The 21,635-nt window shown below is 44.3% G+C and overlaps 1 pseudogene; it reads left to right on the forward strand.

Moving 5' to 3' along the window:
• Positions 1-5,347: 5,347 nt before the first annotated feature.
• Positions 5,348-21,635, forward strand: LOC148526931 (uncharacterized; annotated as a pseudogene).

A 21,635-nucleotide genomic window follows, 5' to 3' on the forward strand; every position in this document is an offset into this window, starting at 1 on the left:
CCCCAGTGGTAGTCCCCCGTATGCAGTGCCCACAGGAGTGCCCCTTATTCAGTGCATCCAGTAGTGTCCCTTACACAGTGCCCTCAGTAGTTGTCCCCCCAATGCAGTGCCCCCAGTAGTGGTCCCCCCTATACAAAGCCCCCAGTAGAGCCCCTTATACAGTACCCCAGTAGTGGTCCCCCTTATGCAGTGCCCCTTATACTGTCCCCCCAGTAGTGGTCCCCTTATACAGTGTCCACAGTTGTGCCCCTTATACAGTGCACCCAATAGAGCCCCTTATACAGTGCCCTCAGTAGTGGTCCCCCCTATGTAGTGTTCCCCCTTATACAGTGCCCCCAGTAGTGGTCCTCCTATGCAGTGCCCCCAGGAGTGTTCCCCCTTATACAGTGCCCCCAGTAGTGGCCCCCCTATGCAGTGTCTCCAGTAGTGGTCCCCCTTATGCAGTGCCCTTATACAGCACCCCCGGTAGTGGCCCCCCTATACAGTGTTCCTTATATAGTGGCCCTCCTCTATGCAGTGCCCCCAATAGTACCCCTTATGTAGTGCTCCAATTAGAGCCCCTTATACAGTACCCCCAGGAGTGGCCCTCCTATGCAGTGCCCCCAGTAGTGGTCCTCCTATGCAGTGCCCAATATGCAGTGCCCCCAGTAGTGGTCCCCCCTATGCAGTGTCCCCAGTAGTGGTCCCCATTATGCAGTGCCCCCAGTAGTGGTCTCCATTATGTAGTGCCCCTTAAATAGACACAGACAACAAGAAAAAACAACACTTACCCGAATCCCCGGTCCTTCACCCGCCGCCATTCGCTCCACCGTCCTCCAAGCTCACTCGGCACTATGGGAGAGACGTCATGATGTCTCTGCGTTCACCCACTGCGGGAGTTGGAGCTCATGAGTGAGCTCCACCCTGGCTACGGCCTCTCACTGGCTGCTAAAACAAACACACCGCCGCCGGGTAGTATGAGTGAACTACACGGCGCCGGTGTGTTTGTTTTACTGTGTAGTGCGGACTACAGACACTGTGGTCCGCACTACACTAACTGAAATGGACCGTGGCTGGCCCCGCCTACTTCCCCTAGTTACGCCACTGTAAGGGACACTTGTTTTGGGATGCTGCCCTCTCTAGTGCAGCAGCAAAGGTTATGTTCCTACAGTCAGGGGCATAAATATTGGGACATTGACAGAATTTTCAGATTTTGGCCTCTATTCACCACCACAATGGCTTTGAAATGAAACAAACAAGATGTGCTTTAACTGTAGACTTTCAGATTTAATTTGAAGGTAATTACATCCAAATCAGGTGAACGGTGTAGGAATTACAACGGTTTCTATACATGCCTCCCACTTTTTAAGGGTCCAAAAGTAATGGGACTATCAACTCAAAAGCTATTTCATGGACAGGTGTGGGCTATTCCCTCGTTATTTCATTATCAATTAAGCAGGTAAAAGGTCTGGAGTTGATTCTAGGTGAGACATTTGCATTTGGAATCAGTTGCTGTCGACTCTCAATATGAGATCCAAAGAGCTGTCACTATCAGTGAAGCAAGCCATCATTAGGCTGAAAAATCAAAACAAACCCATCAGAGAGATAGCAAAAACATTAGGTGTGGCCAAATCAACTGTTTGGAACATTCTTAGAAAGAAAGAACGCACCGGAGAGCTCAGCAACAACAAAAGACCCGGAAGACTACGGAAAACAACTGTGGTGGATGACAGAAGAATTATTTCCCTGGTGAAGAAGTGCCCCCAGTAGTGCTCTTATACAGTGCTCCCAGTAGTGGTTCCTCCTATGCAGTGCCCCCAGTATTGCCGCTTATACAGAGCCCCCAGTGGTGGTCCCCCTTATGCAGTACCCCCAGTGGTGGTCCCCCTTATGCAGTGCCCCTGTAGTGGTCCCTTCTATGCAGTGCCCCCAGTAGTGGTCCCCCCTATGCAGTGCCCCCAGTAGTGCCCCTTATACAGCCCCCCCCCAGTAGTGGTCCCCTCTATGCAGTGCCTCCAGTAGTACCCCTTATACAGTGCCCCCAGTAGAGCCCCTTATACAGTGCCCCCAGTACTGGTCCCCCCAGTGGTAGTCCCCCGTATGCAGTGCCCACAGGAGTGCCCCTTATTCAGTGCATCCAGTAGTGTCCCTTACACAGTGCCCTCAGTAGTTGTCCCCCCAATGCAGTGCCCCCAGTAGTGGTCCCCCCTATACAAAGCCCCCAGTAGAGCCCCTTATACAGTACCCCAGTAGTGGTCCCCCTTATGCAGTGCCCCTTATACTGTCCCCCCAGTAGTGGTCCCCTTATACAGTGTCCACAGTTGTGCCCCTTATACAGTGCACCCAATAGAGCCCCTTATACAGTGCCCTCAGTAGTGGTCCCCCCTATGTAGTGTTCCCCCTTATACAGTGCCCCCAGTAGTGGTCCTCCTATGCAGTGCCCCCAGGAGTGTTCCCCCTTATACAGTGCCCCCAGTAGTGGCCCCCCTATGCAGTGTCTCCAGTAGTGGTCCCCCTTATGCAGTGCCCTTATACAGTCCCCCCAGTAGTGGCCCCCCTATACAGTGTTCCTTATATAGTGGCCCTCCTCTATGCAGTGCCCCCAATAGTACCCCTTATGTAGTGCTCCAATTAGAGCCCCTTATACAGTACCCCCAGGAGTGGCCCTCCTATGCAGTGCCCCCAGTAGTGGTCCTCCTATGCAGTGCCCAATATGCAGTGCCCCCAGTAGTGGTCCCCCCTATGCAGTGTCCCCAGTAGTGGTCCCCATTATGCAGTGCCCCCAGTAGTGGTCTCCATTATGTAGTGCCCCTTAAATAGACACAGACAACAAGAAAAAACAACACTTACCCGAATCCCCGGTCCTTCACGCGCCGCCATTCGCTCCACCGTCCTCCAAGCTCACTCGGCACTATGGGAGAGACGTCATGATGTCTCTGCGTTCACCCACTGCGGGAGTTGGAGCTCATGAGTGAGCTCCACCCTGGCTACGGCCTCTCACTGGCTGCTAAAACAAACACACCGCCGCCGGGTAGTATGAGTGAACTACACCGCGCCGGTGTGTTTGTTTTACTGTGTAGTGCGGACTACAGACACTGTGGTCCGCACTACACTAACTGAAATGGACCGTGGCTGGCCCCGCCTACTTCCCCTAGTTACGCCACTGTAAGGGACACTTGTTTTGGGATGCTGCCCTCTCTAGTGCAGCAGCAAAGGTTATGTTCCTACAGTCAGGGGCATAAATATTGGGACATTGACAGAATTTTCAGATTTTGGCCTCTATTCACCACCACAATGGCTTTGAAATGAAACAAACAAGATGTGCTTTAACTGTAGACTTTCAGATTTAATTTGAAGGTAATTACATCCAAATCAGGTGAACGGTGTAGGAATTACAACGGTTTCTATACATGCCTCCCACTTTTTAAGGGTCCAAAAGTAATGGGACTATCAACTCAAAAGCTATTTCATGGACAGGTGTGGGCTATTCCCTCGTTATTTCATTATCAATTAAGCAGGTAAAAGGTCTGGAGTTGATTCTAGGTGAGACATTTGCATTTGGAATCAGTTGCTGTCGACTCTCAATATGAGATCCAAAGAGCTGTCACTATCAGTGAAGCAAGCCATCATTAGGCTGAAAAATCAAAACAAACCCATCAGAGAGATAGCAAAAACATTAGGTGTGGCCAAATCAACTGTTTGGAACATTCTTAGAAAGAAAGAACGCACCGGAGAGCTCAGCAACAACAAAAGACCCGGAAGACTACGGAAAACAACTGTGGTGGATGACAGAAGAATTATTTCCCTGGTGAAGAAGAACCCCTTCACAACAGTTGGCCAAATCAAGAACACTCTCCAGGAGGTAGGTGTATATGTGCCAAAGTCAACAATCAAGAGAAGACTTTACAAGAGTGAATATAGAGGGTTCACCACAAGATGTAAACCTCAAAAACAGGAAGACCAGATTAGAGTTTGCCAAACAACATCTAAAAAAGCCATTACAGTTCTGGAACAACATCCTATGGACAGATGAGACAAAGATCAACTTGTACCAGAGTGATGGGAAGAGAAGAGTATGGAGAAGGAAAGGAACTGCTCATGATCCAAAACATACCACCTCATCAGTGAAGCATGGTGGTGGTAGTGTCATGGTGTGGGCATGTATGGCTGCCAATGGAACTGGTTCCCTTGTATTTATTGATGATGTGACTGCTGACAAAAGCAGCAGAATGAATTCTGAAGTGTTTCGGGCAATATTATATGCTCATAATCAGTCAAATGCTTCAGAACTCATTGGACAGCGCTTCACATTGCAGATGGACAATGACCCGAAGCATACTGCAAAAAGCAACCAAAGAGTTTTTTAAGGCTAAAAAGTGGAATGTTATGCAATGGCCAAGTCAATCCCCTGACCTGAATCCGATTGAGCATGCATTTCACTTGATGAAGACCCTCAAATTAAATCTGAAAGTCTGCAGTTAAAGCACATCTTGTTTGTTTCATTTCAAAACCATTGAAAATTCTGTCAATGTCCCAATATTTATGCACCTAACTGTATATTTTAAAATGCACGCCACTTGTTGGTCCTCTGACCATACGTTTGCCAAGCATTATTGGAGACCAACCAATTTTCCAAGCAACCACCAAGTATTTGGTAGTCTGCCCACCAGCTGTTGTCCCGATGAACAAACAATAGTTTGCAGGACCTGCAAACTTTCTTTGTTCTAGGGATATGATTGCCACTTAGCAACAGCGCCCACAATACCCAGCAGTGATCATGCTGAATGGAAAAAAATGTGGGTCCCAGGGACCCCCTCTTTTTAAAAAGTTGTGGTCCTACTCCACTGTTTTTGGGTCCCATCACATATGGGGGGTGAGGGCAGGCAGCAGTTGGGACAGTGCTGGGGTCAGGTTGCAGTTGGGGTAGAGGGGGTTAAGGGCAAGCAGCAGTTGGGGTAGAGCTGGGGGTAAAGGTGGGGAGAAGTTGGGATAGAGCTGGGGCTACAGGGGAGTAAGGACAGGCAGAGCTGGGGGTAGGGAGGAGTAAGTGCAGACAGTAGTTGTGACAGTGGATTTGTAATAAAGACTATATTTTAGAAGACTGGTGAGTGCACCCCGGAGTCTCTCCTACACTTTTGTGATTAGGACCTGGTACTGCATGGGTTAGTCATCCCAGAGAGATATCAATTGAGACGTGAGTGTGGACTTAATTTGAACTTTATATACCAAACCTATGGACCGTAATACACTCCTAGCGGCCCAAAGTCATCATGCGTCTGCCCTTAAGAGAGGGTTACCCTTCTCGCAATTGTTGCGAGTCAAAAGGCTCACCAGCGACTCTGAAGTTTTGGATATCAACATGCAAACGATGTTTGACAAGTTTCAAGATAGAGGTTATTCCCCTCATGTTTTAGAGAAAGCTAAACAGAAGGTACAAGAGATACCCACTTTAGATACATTGAAAAAGACCTATAAGCCATTACCCAACACAGAAGATCGTATACATTGGATCCACAAGTTTTCAACTGCGGTTAAGTCCATCAAGAAACTATCCAAATCTCTTTGGCCCATTATTGAACAAGACAAGGATCTTAAGTGTCTCAAGCATACCAAAACTATTTCCTGCTACTCGAGAAGAAGAAACCGAGAGGCCTTAATGATCAATTGTCCTACAATGTTTTTTTTAAATTCAATATTTTTTCTATCGGTTTTTCATTTTATTTTTGATATAGCTATGTTTCTTCTTATAATTATTATCATTACTATTCCCTTCTGAGTGTTAAGCATCCTTAGGTCATGTGTTATTGATTTATTTTAGGTTTTATCTATTGAGTACTTTTGTCTATATATTTGTTCACTTTATTAATTCATTGAATGCTTCAGTTTATTCTTTATGTGTAGATTTCCAACCTGAGATGAAATGTCTTTTTGCACTTTATCTCTCACTTTTATACTCTTTGTTTATTGTGATGTAGTTTCCATGAAAACCGCCCCAGTCGGCAGCCCCACAGTCCAGACACGCGCTTCCTGGGTTACACACAAATGTGAGGACATTGATGATACATACCCGGATGTGATGTTACACCAGAAGTGACAGGGGTCCCTGAGCAGCCGCAGTGGCGTCTGTTTCATGGATCACTTCTTACGTTTGGGGACTATTTAGGTGAGTGTATTTACCTGTATTCTTGGTTATGTAAATCTTGATGAAGGAGTAAAATCCAAAACGTCGATATCAGCTGCGTGCCTTATTGAATTTTTTCTAAGTCCGTTTTGAGTGCTGCCTTCTTCTGGTCATATATATATATATATATATATATATATATATATATATATATATGCTGTGTTGCTGCTACACCTGCAAGTCTTGCTGTGTGGATTATTGTTGCTGTCTGCTAAATCACCTGTTTGCTATCCAGACTAACTCACTGCAATTAACCCTGTGGATGCTGGTTTTGATTCTGCAATTACCCTGTCCTTGCAAAGTATCTATCTACTCCAGCCAATATCCTGTAATCACCCTTGTATTGGATAAGCCCCTACGGCCTGAGCTTAAGTCCTGGCAGCCGCCTAAGTACCGTTGAGTGTATTCAACTCTATGGAAACAATGGTGGTTGTTATAGGCAGAAGATCTCAGTAGGAGGCTCTAGGGATCTTATACATATATACAGGGTTTTTTTAAAACATTATCACCGGCCTAAAAAAAAAATATTCAGCTGGAAGATGACTCCAGCCCAAGTCCTAGCTGATCAGCTTCAGATGCTGAATCAGAAATTTCAGGACTTGTCCCTCCAAGTGGCCTCTCATGATCAGAGTCCCCGCACTGCTCCATTGGCAGCATTAGCTAGTAAAGAACCAAAGATGAAACTCCCAGATCGATTCTCTGGAGATCGGAGTCAGTTTCTTTAATTTTCGTGCAAGCTACATAAGAGTAGGGATTGTTATCTCATTGCTCCAAGGTGACCCGCAGACCTGGGCATTTGGTCTATCTGCAGAACATCCAGCCCATCAGTCAGTGGATGCTTTCTTTGCTGACTTGGGGGTCCTCTATGATGATCCGGATTGAGCTACTACAGCGCAGGCTCAGTTATATTCTCTCCGGCAAGGATGGAGTACCGCCGAAGTATACTGCTCAGAATTCCGGTGCTGGGCCAACAATTGCGGTTGGAATGACCCAGCATTACGAAGTCAGTTCCGTTAAAGCCTAATGGAACAGATAAAGGATCATCTGGTGCAGTATCCATTGCCGAGCTCCTGGATGCCTTGATACAGTTGGCCATACGGGTAGATCAACGCATCTGAGAACGAAGAATGGAGAAGGAGGGTCCAACCCCACTTTCCCATACTTTTGCCATCACGTTGCCCTTTTCTGTTTGCCAGCTGAGGAGAAGACACGTAGACGGACCCTGGGTCTGTGTCTCTACTGCGATGGCAAGGGGCACCAAGAACGTTCCTGTCCTCATAAGTCAAGAAATTACGTGAAGTGGGAGAGATCCACTTAGGCCTGTCAGTTTTGTCAGCGGTAAATTCCTTCCTCATTTCAGTGCGCATATTAATCAGAGGTAAGCAGTTCAATGCCTCGGCCTTCCCAGACAGAAAAGCTGCAGGAAATTTCTTGGACCTTGCAGACACTTCTTGTTCTGCTATCCATCGGGGGCTTGCATAATGAGCACCTGTCTTTCTACCTTATCCACTGTCCTCTGGCTCCTATCATACTTTGACTACCTTGGTGAAAGATTCACAATCCTGTCATCGATTGGGAGACTGGCGATGTTCTGCGGTGGGGTCAAAACTGCTCCAAGGGTTGCCTTACCCTTGCTACAATTGGATTGTAATCCATTACCACCATCTTATCAGGACTATTTAGATGTCTTCTCCCAGCAGAAAGTGGATACTCTCCCTCCACATCATCCATATGACTGCGTCATTGAGCTAGTTACCGGCTGCTTCCCAAAGGCAGGTTATATGCCCTCTCCATTCCGGAGTCTGAGGCCAAGGAGGACTTCCAAATCCCCGGTGGGTGTGGGATTCTTCTTTGTAGGCAAGAAGGACAAAACTTTGCGACCCTGCATTGATTATCAAGGGCTTAACAGGGTCAACACTAAGAATTCTTACCCTTTGCCACTTATTTTGGTCCTGTTTGATCAGTTCCGGGATGCCACCATCTTCTCCAAGATTGATCTGCACGGTGCTTATAATCTCATCCGGATCAATGATGGAGATGAATGTAAGAAACGCACTCGGGACACTAGTGTACCTTGTAATGCCATTCGGTCTGGCCAATGATCCTTCAGTCCTCCAAGACTATATCAATGACATCCTCTCAGAGTTCCTGGGTCATTTCGTGGTTGTCTACCTAGATGACAACATGATCTATTCACCTTCTCTTGAGACACATACTGCAAAAATTACAGGAGAACCACCTCTATGCCAAACTTGAGAAGTGTGAATTTGAAAAGATTGAAGTATCATTTCTGGGTATGTCATTAATCCCAGTGGGTTTGCTATGGACCTAGGTAAACTCAAGGGGGTGATGGAGTGGACCCAACCCACCAATCTGAAGGCCATTGGGTTTTCCAACTATTACTGCAGATTTATCTGGTCATATGCTGCCATTGTAGATCCCATTGTGCAGTTCACAAAGAAAGGTGCAATACTGTCCATTGGTCTCCAGCAGCTATCCAGGCCTTCCACAACATCAAGGCAGCTTTCACATCAGCATCCGTCTTTCGGCACCCAGACCCAGCATTGCCATTTTTGGTGAAGGTAAATGCTTCTGAGATTGGAGTGGGCACTGTCCTATCTCAAAAGGACCCAAGGGACTCTAGACTTCATCCATGTGCCTTTAATCCAGAAAGTTCTCCCCAGCAGAGGCTAATTATGATGTGAGCAATCAGGAGCTTTTAGCTGTTAAATGGGCCTTTGAAGACTGGCGACATTGGTTGGGGGGTGCTAAACATCTCATCACTGTCTACACGGACTACAAAAATCTCACCTACATTGAGTCAGCTAAAAGTCCCAGGCAGGCGTGGTGGGTGCTATTTTTTTGCCAGATTCAATTATATTATTTCCTACAAATCAAAGAATGTCAAGTCAGATGTTCTGTCATGCAGCTTTCAGTCAGTTCAAACTGCAGTCACACCAGTGGAATCTGTTATTCCTTCCATTATTATCCGTGCTGGTTTGGCCCAAGACCTCGCAGCCCAGATCCATGCTTTTTAGGACCAGGCACCGCCCGAGACTCCAGCTGGGCATCTGTTTATTCCACAGAATCTTCAGGCAACAGTTTTCTCACAGTTCCATACCAACAGTGCCTCAGGACATCCTGGGGTGGCCAAAACCTTGAAACTCTTGTCTCGTTCATTGTGGTGGCCATTAATGACTCATGGGACATCAGAGTTGTGACATCTGTGCCAGGAACAAGGTTCTCCTCAGAGCACCTACTGGACATCTTCTCCCTCTGCCATTACCTCAGAAACTATGGTCTCACATTACCATGGACTTTATTGAGGACCTTCCTAGGTCAGGCAAGTGTAATACCATCTGGGTGGTCGTGGATCATTTCAGGCCCACTTCATTCCACTGACAGGATTGCCCTTGCAAAGACAATTTCTAAGTTATTTTTGCAGCATATATTCCAACTGCATGGCCTCTAACAAGACATTGTGTCAGACTGTGGATCACAATTTTTGTGGTGGCATTTTGGAGATCTTTTTGTGCAGCTCTCAAGGTCACTGTGAGTCTATCTTCTGGGTATCACGGGCAGACCAAGCAGGTAAATCAATCACTGGAGCAATACTGCTGATGTTATGTCTCCAAGTATCACAACAACTGGACGGAGTATTTGCCTTTGGCCGAGTTTGAGTACAACAATGCCTGCCACTCTGCTACATCAGTCTCTCCATTCTTCTGTGTTACTGGAATCTATCCGAGGGCTGATTCCTTTGAGCCACTGCAATAGGCTTCCAGATCCTTGGCTCCCATCATTAGACTTCGGGCCATCTGGAAGGGAGTTCATCAGGCTCCCCTATGGGCATCTAATCATGCCTGTGTTTATGCTGACCAGCAATGGAGACCATGTGACTTGAAGGTGGGCCACAATAAACTCTGTCAGCCATCGCAGAATTTAGGCGGCAGGTACATTGGTCCTTTAAGAATTATAAAGCAAATCAACACAGTGGCATTCTGCTTGAAATTACCAACTTCCCATAAGATTAACAGCATTTTCCACTGTTCTCTGCTCAAGCCAGTCATGCTCTCCAATCAGTTACAGGCCTGTGCTCCTAGAAAGCCAGCTCCAGTCTTGATACAGGGTCATCAAGAATAGGAAGTGGTTAAGGTTCTAGACTCCAGGTGGGTGAGAGGTTGCTTCAGTTCATGGTACACTGGAAGGGATATGGTCTGTAGGAGAAGTTGTGGGTTCCAGAGAGGTTTGTTCATTCCCCCAGGCTCAAAACAGTATTTTTTCAGCAGATCCCTAGTAAGCCAGGTGGTAGGGGACCCTTGGTTCTTCCTCAAGGGGGGTGGGGTACTGTTACAATCCGCTACCAGAATTTCTGACAGCCTTAGCAGTTTCTAGTCCTGGCTGTTGCTAGGCAGCAGGGAAGCTGTCAGTATTGTGGAAGTATTCAGCTGCAGCCAGTCTGCAATCTAGCTCTCAGTGTGTATGCAGTTCAGCTGTATTGCAATTAGGAGGATGGTTGCATTGGTTCCTCTTCCTGTTATATTGAATTCACTCCCAGCATTCCCTGCCAGAGATAGCTTATACCTTGTAATGCTGCCTGGTCTGTCCCATGTGTATCGTTGTTCTGGTCTCCTGCCCTGCATATGCCCAGCAATGGCTGTTCCCAGTTTACTGGTTCTTGTAGAACTTTATTGTTTCTATCAACTGCAAGTATTACCAAACCTACACAGGATGAAGACTATTGGAGGATGGCCTGGTGTCAAGAAGAGAAGCAAAGAAGCCACTTCTCTCCAGGAAAAAAAAATTAGGGACAGACTGATATTCTGCAAAAGGTACAGGGATTGGACTGTTGAGGACTGGGGTATAGTTATTTTCTCTGATTAATCCCCTTTCAGATTGTTTGGGGCATCTGGAAAAATGCTTGTCTGGATAAGGAAAGGTAAGTGCTACCATCAGTCCTGTGTCATGCCAACAGTAAAGCATCCAGGGCGTTGTTATAAGTGTGTGGTTACAGGTGATTCTTTTTTTCATCCATTTTCTGGCAAAAGATTTAGGATCCGTCAGCGTGTCACATGCACTACAGCATTTGTAGTATATCTTATCAGTTGCCCATGTGGACGTCACTATGTTGGAAAGACTGAACAGGCTTTTAAAGAGCGAATGGCTGCCCATCGTTCTTCCATCAAATTGGCTTTATCCTCTGGATCCAGCGATCAACTGGTCGCCCGTCACTTCTGTGAAGCTAAACACAGTTTGGTGACCCTGAGATACCGCATTATAGAACATATCCCTATTTCGTTGTGCGGTGGTGATCACTCTTTAATGTTACTAAAAGCAGAATCCCGTTGGATATTTTGCTTGGATACTTTGGCTCCTAGGGGACTAAATGAAAATCTGGGGCTATACTGTTTTTTAATGATACATTTTGTTGTATATACTATACACGCTTAGGCTCTTATTACTGTGTTTCACTCTGCTGAGATTTTTTCAATGTAAATTTTCTTTGGGTTACTCCATTATACCAGAGGATATTGTAATGTTTTACTCTTAATGTAATCAGTTTGTTCCATCAGTCATTTTTGACACATGCTCACGTTTTGTTTATTTGTATCACCATGGTAACATTGCTGTTTCCTCCTATAGGTTGATTTTTCACATGTGATGTGCTCTCCGTGTCCCTGCACGGCGCCTCTCAGTGACATCAATCATTAGCACCCTGGACGGCAGCAGGCGGAGGCATGGATGGCTCTGTAAGTATTTATGTACGTTACTTATGTTTTTCTTCACCTGCACCCTGACGAAAATGCTAAAAATAGAGCATTGAAATGTTGGTTCATACACTGTTCTATGTTTCATTTTTCTTGAGTGCTGCAGGTGTTGAAGCTGTATACGTGGCTACATGATTTCCGTGTACGTCTTGGAGGGCACCAGACAAGATTTTTGCAGTTTCTTTGATCACTTTGTGGAGTGCCGCTTTCGATACAAGTGTGTATATATATATATATATATATATATATCCCTCAAAAATGAATAAAAGTGAATCAAGCACCCACTGTGGAGTAGCTTTAATGTGACATCATATCAGCCTCTTAAGCACACTTAGGGCCTGATTCAGACCCGCTCGCAAGCGGGTCGATGGTCCCCCACTGCGCATGCGCCACCTCCGGCGTGCGCATTCGCGAGACCCGTCCAGCGACGGCTGCTCCATCGCTACGGGTCTTGCTACAAGACAGGGCGGCGGTCGATGTTGATTGACAGCTCGCCCCGTTTTGTAGACGGGGAGGCTTCCCTTAGGAACACCTGGCGTTTGTGGGTGGCCCTACTGACATCACTAGTGATGTCAGTAGTGGACTTCCTGCTCTATTAGAGCAGGGAGTCCACTTGGGCTTGCAAGAACTGAGACCCTACCACAGGGTCTCCTCGCAAGCCCGATGGTCGCGATAATCATGACGGGCTCCAGGCCGCTCGCAAAATCTGTGGGTGGTCACCCACAGTTTAGCGAGTGGCCTGAAAACAAAACAAGAAAAAAACCACCCTGATTCAGAGCGAGCGATAGCCAGCAACGAGCGGTTTTGAATCAGGCCCGTAGACCACATAACTAATGAGCTATAATTAATACAATAGGACAATAGTAATGAATCAAAACATTATTACATACAAAATTATCAAAAGATGTGTCGATGCACATCCATTCCATGTATACACAGTTCAAGGCACTCAAAGGGAGCAATGCAATCCTAGGCTCTCGTTAAGTCCCCTAGGGGCCATAGGGCCTGATTCAGAGTTGGGAATAGAGTGAGATATTTCTCTCAACTGCGAACCTGAACAAACCATATTGCAATGCAAGGGTTGTAAATACATATTTTTTTTTACATGTGGGGTAAATACTGGCTGGTTTTGCATGTAGCCCACAAATACTGCACAGCTATATTATTACTCTACAATTTACATGTCAGTTTGAAAACACTCCTCCCAAATCTAAATTTCTCTGCACATTTTAAATCTGCCCCACCTGCAGCATGGTTTCACCAAGATGATCAGTTGAGAGAGATATCTCTCTCTATTCCCAAGTCTGAATCAGGCCCATAGTACCATGCCTATAGATCCAGCGTGTCTCACAACACAATCATTTTAAAGATCTATCCCCACCTCACATCAATTTGGGGATGTGATCAATGATTATATATTTCATAGCAGCTACATTATGTCCCAAGTGAGCAAAATGGTGTGCCCCCAGCTGATCACTGCCACCCGCAGACATGGCAGCACGAATGGCCGACCGGTGTAAAGCCATTCGCTCCCTGTCTGTTTTACCCACATAAGCGAGACCACAGGTTATAAGATAAACAATAAACTTAGTGGTACGTGTTACCCTGTGTCTAATAATGTATCTCTTACCACTATGTGGGTGACAGAAACTATTGCTTGCGGTCAAATACCAACAAGTCAAAACAATTCAGACATTTATAACAACCATTTTTTGGTCGTAAAAAATGGCTGCTAACATTCGTGTCCAGACCTGTAACGTCAGTCTTCACTAGCCAGTCCCCTCGTATAACAAGGCATAATTCTAGTCTGTGGTAATCCCAATTCATAGTCAGAATTAATGATCTGCCAATGCCTCTTAGTGGCCCTACTTATCACATTACTTTGTATATGCAAACAGGTTCTACCCAGGGCATCCTCAAATCTTTAGGAACAAAAGTTGTATTCTCAGAGGATAAATGTTTATCACGGGGAATCGCCCATGCTCTCCTCTGATTCCAATAAGGTCAAACTATAGGCTCTGGCTAGAAATTTCAATTTCATGGCCTCCATCAGGGTCCCAGCAGTTGACTCATTGCTACAAATTCTGTGTGCCCTAATAAATTGCGAATAGAGCAAGACAAATTTGAGCATTTTAGGGTGAAAACTATTGCAGTGAAGTAGTTTGTTCCCATCAGTCGATTTGAAATACAATGATGTAGAAATTTTACCCTCACATAATTGAATTTGTACATCCAAATAGTTCACACATTCGGAATCCGCATGGAAGGTAAATTTGTTCGGACTAGCTGATAAATTGTGTTTCTCTATAAAATCGAACAATTCGTCCCTAGTACCAGTCCAAATTAAGAAAATGTTGTCTATGTATCTGACATTATTATTATTATTATTATTATTATCCTTTATTTATTTGGCACCACAAGTGTTCCGCAGCATCTTATATAGTACATAAAATAATAAGTGAACAAGAAACAAGTAACTTACAGTACATTACAGTGCAGGACAAGGACACTATTTATATACATAGCTGCAATAGCGATTAAAACACTCACAATAAGCAGCTGGGAGTTAGCAGTCAAGTGTTAGGTGCCCTTATGGGGAGTAAGGAGTAGAAGAAAATGTAAAGAGAAGCACATGAGGGAAGAGGTCCCTGCTCACAAGAGCTTACATTCTAAAGGGGAGGGGCAGACAGACAGGCATGCCACAGAAGGGGTAGATAGAGCGTGGGTTAGGACATAGAAAAGAATCCTGTCAGACACATAGACGTCACTGAAAAAAATGTCTTCCTCGGCCATAAACATAAAACGCTTTGACCCCTTTGCACAACCAACAAGCTGCAGGTATAGTCTCCCATCATAATAAAAAAAGTTGTGCGTTTAGATAATTTTTAAGAGGTCATGGACAAAGCAAATATCAGGGCCAGTATAGACCCTGCTCTCCAAAATCAATTTACGTACTGCTCTAAGACCATCATTGTTCGGAATAACAGTTGATGTCAATGCTGCATAATATGCCATTACACGGGACAGAACCCAAATTATTTATCTTATTCAAAAATGTTTTTGTATCCAACAAGAATCTTGGGTGTTCCTTCACACATGGTTGAAGTATGGCAACAAGATACACTGATACAGCCTGGAATAATGAACCCTGGGCAGAAATGATGGGCCTGCCCGGGAGCTTATTCAGGCTCATGTGTATCTTGGGCAGAGTGTACAGTAGCGGAGTAATCGGGTGTTTTGGAACCAAGCCCTACTTAATTCTTGAGAGATGGTACCCTCATTCACAGCCACAAGAAGCCTATCACACAGCGCTTGTTTAAACGTCACGGTAGGATCAACATCCAACAATCTATAAACAGCCAAGTCAGAAAGTTATGGAGCATACACACGGTCAGATTTGTCAGATGAACGATTGAACGATTTGAACGATTGAACGATTTTTGACTGCATTAAAATGAATGGAATCGTCCAAGTCTGACTGCAAACACATCAGATGTCAGATATCGTTATCTGCCAAACGGGAACGCGCATCGTTCATCGTCCATCGTTCAGGCATGTCAGATTTTCCTTCAGATATGAATGACTGAACGATTTTTAAATCGTTATCGTTCAGATCTGAAGGAAAAATCTGACCGTGTGTATGCACCATAACCTTTCAATTTTCAATTTGTATTGGGATAAATCCTGCACAACCACTGCACCTGCCTTGTCAGCAGGATGAATAATTGTTTGAATAAGATGCAAGATCTTTTAACACTCTCCATTCGCCTGCAGACAAATTGCTGTGGGAATCAGAAATCATGTCACCCTCAGATATATCAGCATGAACATCCTGGTCAGCCATACGTAAAAACGTTTTATTAGCTGTGTTACTAGAAACAGGCTCAAAATGTGATTTACCCTGTAACTTGCGCAATTGAACAGGTATATCAGAGGTTAGATTGTTGACGGATGGAGGGGAGGCTTTAGAACCATGAACCATATATATATGCTGTGTTGGAAATCTGTGCTGCTGCTGCTACAAGTCTTGCTGTGCAGATTATTGTGGCTATTGTTTGCTATCCAGACTAACTGTCCTACAATTAACCCTGTGGATGCTAGCTCTGATTCTGCAATTACCCTGACCTTGTAAAATATCTGTATCTATTCCAGCCAATATCCTGTGATCACACTTGTAATGTACTGTATAAACCCCTAGTGCCTGAGCTTAAGTCCTGGCGAACGCCTAAGTACCGGTCAGTGTATTCAACTCTATGGGAACAACGGGTGGCTGTTATAGGCAGAAGATCTCAGTAGGAGGCTCTAGGAATCTTATACACATACAGAGGTATTTCATAACAGTTTATTGGACTTGCTGTTCAATACCTAATTATCACTGGGCATATTGTTTTATGATAAATAGGGCCCTTTATTGAGGTACGTGCACTCAGGGTAGGCAGGGGAGTCACAGCCTACCCTGTCATACTACACAGTTTTGACTATAAGGGGTATTTTTACTAAAGTGATTTTTTAGAAGTGGAGATGTTGCCCATAGCAACCAATCTACTTAACATTTAACTATCACCTTCTAGAAGATAATAGCTAGAATCTGATTGGTTGCTATGAGCAACATCACCACTTTTAAAAACTCTCACTTTAGTAAATTTACCCCTAAATAATATGTTTAGAATAATACAAAGTAGTTATTTATAACTTATATATGGCTTCTTTGTATTCTTTTTTATAGCCAAAACTCATAATTGCAGTACGCCCTGAAAATACACTGAGAGATGAGGCAGTAAGAGCTGAGCCTCACCTCTGATAGCTCAGACACTGCCTGGAGCTGGGGGCTGGGCCACAAAGCAGCCAATAAAACAAAAAAAGAGCTAATGGAGGCATGCCTCACTGAAGTGGCGTGCCTTCTGCTCTGATGAACCCTTGTAATGATCAGTTGACCAGTCCAAGACATACTCAGGCATCGGAGGCAGAGCGTAGCAGCAGCAGCACGGTGGAGTGAAGGAAATTATAATAAGCAGATAGAGGAAACACACAAAGGAGAAAAAGGTGAGGAGGGTCTGCTGCGGACAACAGGACACTGTCTGGGGGTTTGTAAATCACTGTGTAACAGGATAGGGGGCTTCCCTGCAGATAGCAGTTGCTGGCACCTGTTGCTATGCAGGGACTGGCACCTTCTGTGTAAAGCTGGGTACACACTGCACGATGTGTACCCAGCACATCACTCTGATACTAGCCAGTGCCTCCCCAGCCATTTACCTCACCACACGTCCCTGCCTTTATCTCTCTCCACTTTATCTCTCTGCAAGCAAACATTTGAAAGTTTTTTTTTTACATAATCACTAATATGTTGTGTTGATCCTTGTTAAGAATTCCCTCACAAATCTATTTTGATTTAAACCTGGTAAAAAATAAAGCTATCTAACACTGCTACTGTATATATGCAAACAGGTTGATGGGGTTTTGGAAGCACTCAGACTGAGATGCATCTGTTTGATACTCTATGTCACAGGTTCTCAAACTCGGTCCTCAGGACCCCAAACAGTGCATGTCTTCCAGGTCTCCTCACAGAATCAAAAGTGAAATAATTAGCTATACTTGTGGATCTTTTCAACATGTGTCAGTGAGTAATGAATACACCTGTGCACCTGCTGGGTGACCTGAAAAATGTGAACTGTGTGGGGTCCTGAGGACCGAGTTTGAGAACCACTGCTCTACGTGACAGTAACTGCAGAGAAATGGCCACTAGAGGGAAGCAAAACAGAGAGCTGTGGCCTCAGAAATATGTGAACTAGAGCTACAACATGAAATCCTATGAAGCCTCAGTATAAAGAATCCCACTTAAAAATATAAATACTTTTTTTTTTTTTTTTAAACCTGTGTCTGCTAGTGATCTGTCTATAAAAAACACTCCTTAAAGCAGTGCAAACATTTTACTTTACACATCGCAGGGATGGGCTCCTGTCAGAGCCCCTGTGCTTGGATGTGATTTTAATACATTGGGCAGTAAATAATTTCTTATTGCCGCAAATAGCAGTGATACATGTCAAACAGCTATGGATTGCAGTAATTTGAAATACTGTGACATTACTCACACTGCCCCTTGGCTGTCCCAGCCAAGTCACACAGTGCATGTCGGAAGAGCAAGTTTGCCAAGCTATGAGGGGTGCTGCATTAAAGAATCAATTAAAGTGGCAACCTGGTGCAGAGGAACGGAAGAGATCATGGTGGAACCAATTATTAAAGGGGCAGATGCTGAGCTGGAGCTATACCAGTTTCCGTAGTGTCAAATATGCAAATAGTCTCTGGGCATGCCCAGAAAACTGCTGGTATGCAGATTGGCATGAAGCGGGAAGAGTACAGTAATGGTGTGTAGGCATGACTACAAACATGTAACAAGTACACACCTGCAACAAACGTGTCATTTGTGAGTGCCTGAGAGCTGGGGCAAATACACACTGATGATGATGAACTAGCTAACTGCTTCTCATTTGGGGCTCTATTTACTACAATCCGCATTTGAATGTAAGCTCCTATGAGCAGGGCCCTCTACCCTATTGTGCTTCTCCTTACTATACCTTCATCTACTTCTTACTCTCTACCAGGGCACCTAACACTTGGTTGCTTTGCATTGTTGCTTATCTGGGTGTTATGGTCGTGAATGTAGCAATGTATATTATCCATGTCCTGTAATGTATTGTACTGTACTGTAAGTCACTGTAAATCAATCTATTTGTTTATGTACTTTGTAAGGCGCTGCGGAACACTTGTGGCGCCATATAAATAAACGATAATAATAATAATAATAATAATTTGTAATGCAGATTGTAGTGTGATATTATCGACTGAATTCGCATTACGAATTCAGGCAATATCACAGGGATTTACTGCAAATCCCTTACAGGTGCAGAGCTTGCGAGAAAGATCTGTCCCTGCGAATCCCCTCCGCACTCTAGGCACGATATTTTCGCAAAAAAATACTGTGACCAGTGCCCCGCGCATATGCCTACCGGCCACCGCTGCTACCCCCCCGGCGCTAAGCCCCGCCCCAACACTAAGCCCCACCCCCTGCTATCGCGGACCCCCCACGGCCCCCCTCCCTTAATAGCATTTACCTGCAGTCATCGGTGCTCCGGTGATGTCTTCCATGCCTCCGGTCAGCTGATATCCCATACTGCACTGGGACCCGATCACCGGGCCGCAGTGCAGCATGGGAGACCAGCTGACCGGAGGGGAGTCATCACCGGAGCCCTGATCACCGGTTCCTGGAGTCAGGTAAGTGAATTTTTTTTTTGACTACACAGCTGATCACTGGGACCGGCTCCAGGCTCTGCTCTTAGAGCAGAGTAGGAGTCCGGTAACTGGGGGAGACCCTGGATAAAGCCACCTCCAGGTGGTGTTATTATCACAGGGCTTTCCCCCGGTATTTTTTTACAATTTATTTTTAGTAACTTTGGTTGGATCACATTTCCCATTACAATTATGGGAAATGCGATCTGCTTACTAAAAACAAGTGATACTTAGGGGTTGGAGTAGAATTTTACGAATTCTACTCAAATTGCCCTGTCATAAATATATGTGATACTAAAATAATGTGAAAAGGGTATGAAAACACCCTTTTTCACTTTATTTTAGTAAAAATAATGTTAATAAATAGAGCCCTTGCTGTTTGTGGATTCACCACTGAAACTAAATAGGTGTATTTATTTAATTAATTATTTATTGCATTGTTTGTTCATATATTATGATTTTGTGAGTGTATTTTAGTTAATAGTTATTTTTAAGGTTATTTTTTCATAATGAGGGAGACCCATATCTGCTGTGTTCAAGTTTTTTTTTTTTTTTCAATTGAGTATGTTTATTCAATTTTTGTTAAGTGAAAAAAATAAATTCAAGGAAAGTAATCTTTAGGGCATAATATGGTAGATGTTTTGATCAAACACTGAATATATTTTTTCACAGTAGATGTAAGATCATATGTCCACTTCAGTGGATGTCATGCAATACAAAGATCCATACTGCATGCAAGGCTTATCCTGGCATAGAGGCCTAACCTAATTATTTTCTTCATATAATAGGCATACATATCCAGTCGCGACAGCTAATAGCATTATATGTATCTATATGTTAACTTTTTTAAATGTAAATGATTTGAAATTATTATCATTAGTAGCAGCTGTGGTCGTAGTGGCAGATGCTTTATAAGTATTGTTTTTATTTTCGCCAGAGATCAAGAGCATCTAGCAACAGGGTTAGGTACAGAGTAGTAGAAGAGATACCATCAAATTCCAGTGATACAAACACTAACAGTGATGATGGTAAATGGCAGCCAGACCCAAAGGGAGAATGAGCAGGGAGCTTTAGTAGCTGCAGTGAAGGTGACAGTGAAACAAATGACGATGATAAAGAGGTAGTTGAGGTAACAAAAAAGAAACAAAAACACAGTATATTGTGGAAAACCAAAGACAATGATTTGAAGTAGTCTTGCCACATTTTTAGGACAGCACAAGGTAGATGTTGAGGGTAAAGAACCCATGCACCTATTTTCTGATAGCATGATTGATAAAAAATTTGGTAATGTCCTATCTCAGATATTCCTGGTCCAGAATGTGCTGGTCTTCAATTGAAGGGTTTAGTCTTGACCTGATTCCAAATGCAATGTCTGAAAACAGATTTGAAGATATTGCTTGGTACCTTCACTTTGTAGACAATTATTCTCAATAGTCAGGAAACAAAGACAAACTTGTCACAAGTTGGCCTGTGTTAGACAAACTGAAGGCATCCTTTAGTGGTGCAGTTGATCCTGAAGAGTTTCAGTCTGTTAATGAGCAAATCATTCCCTTCAAGGGCCATCAGTCCATCAAGTATGTGTGCTTGTGTGGTTCTTCACTTGTGTGATGGCATACAAAACAAAAAATCACAAGGTATTTTTGATAACCTGTTTTGTACCATTCCTCTCCTCCAGAAATTAGTTACACAACCAGGGTATCTATACAACAAGTACATGTAGAGTTAACAGGCTGATGGGAGCACAAACAAAGTTGAAGAGTGAACAACAGCTGAAGGAAAAAGGAAGAGGTGCAACATCTATTGTTACCAATGGTGAAAACATAACTATTGCAAGATGGCTAGACAGTTCAGTGAATTATGCTGCATTGTCCTGTGCAGGCATGCAGCCACAAGGTTCTGCCCAGAGGTGGAGCAAGAAAGAAAAGAAGTGATTCACATCCCTCCACCATTTGCAGTTAAACTGTATAACATGCACATGGGGGAGTGAATCTCATGAATCAGTGTGTGGCAAATGGCGATGTACCCACAGAGATGCAGAAACAGGAGCTGGTACATTCGGGTGCTCTTTCACTTTCTTGATGTGACTTGTGTAAATGCTTGGCTGCTGTATCCAATTTCTGGATTCAATCACAATAATTGGTTGAATTTCAAAGCATCCATTACTCGAGCATTGATCAACCCTGGCTCTATGGAGCAACACTGAAGAGGAAGACCAAGTGAGACACCACCACCATTATAGCACAGGCCAGTATATAAGGCACCCCATGAAATCAGGTTCAGTGCGTGAAATCACTGGCCAAAGCCTACAGATGCAAAACATGCAAACATGTGCCAGGATACAGCTTGTACACGTAAACTAAGTACATCTGCATGCAGTGCCTTTGTGTCCAGGGTGCTTCTCCAACTTTCACACCAAGCATTAA

The sequence above is a fragment of the Taudactylus pleione genome, unplaced genomic scaffold (genome assembly GCF_031769625.1).
Source record: "Taudactylus pleione unplaced genomic scaffold, aTauple2 ptg000093l, whole genome shotgun sequence".
In the NCBI taxonomy this organism is placed as follows: domain Eukaryota; kingdom Metazoa; phylum Chordata; class Amphibia; order Anura; family Myobatrachidae; genus Taudactylus; species Taudactylus pleione.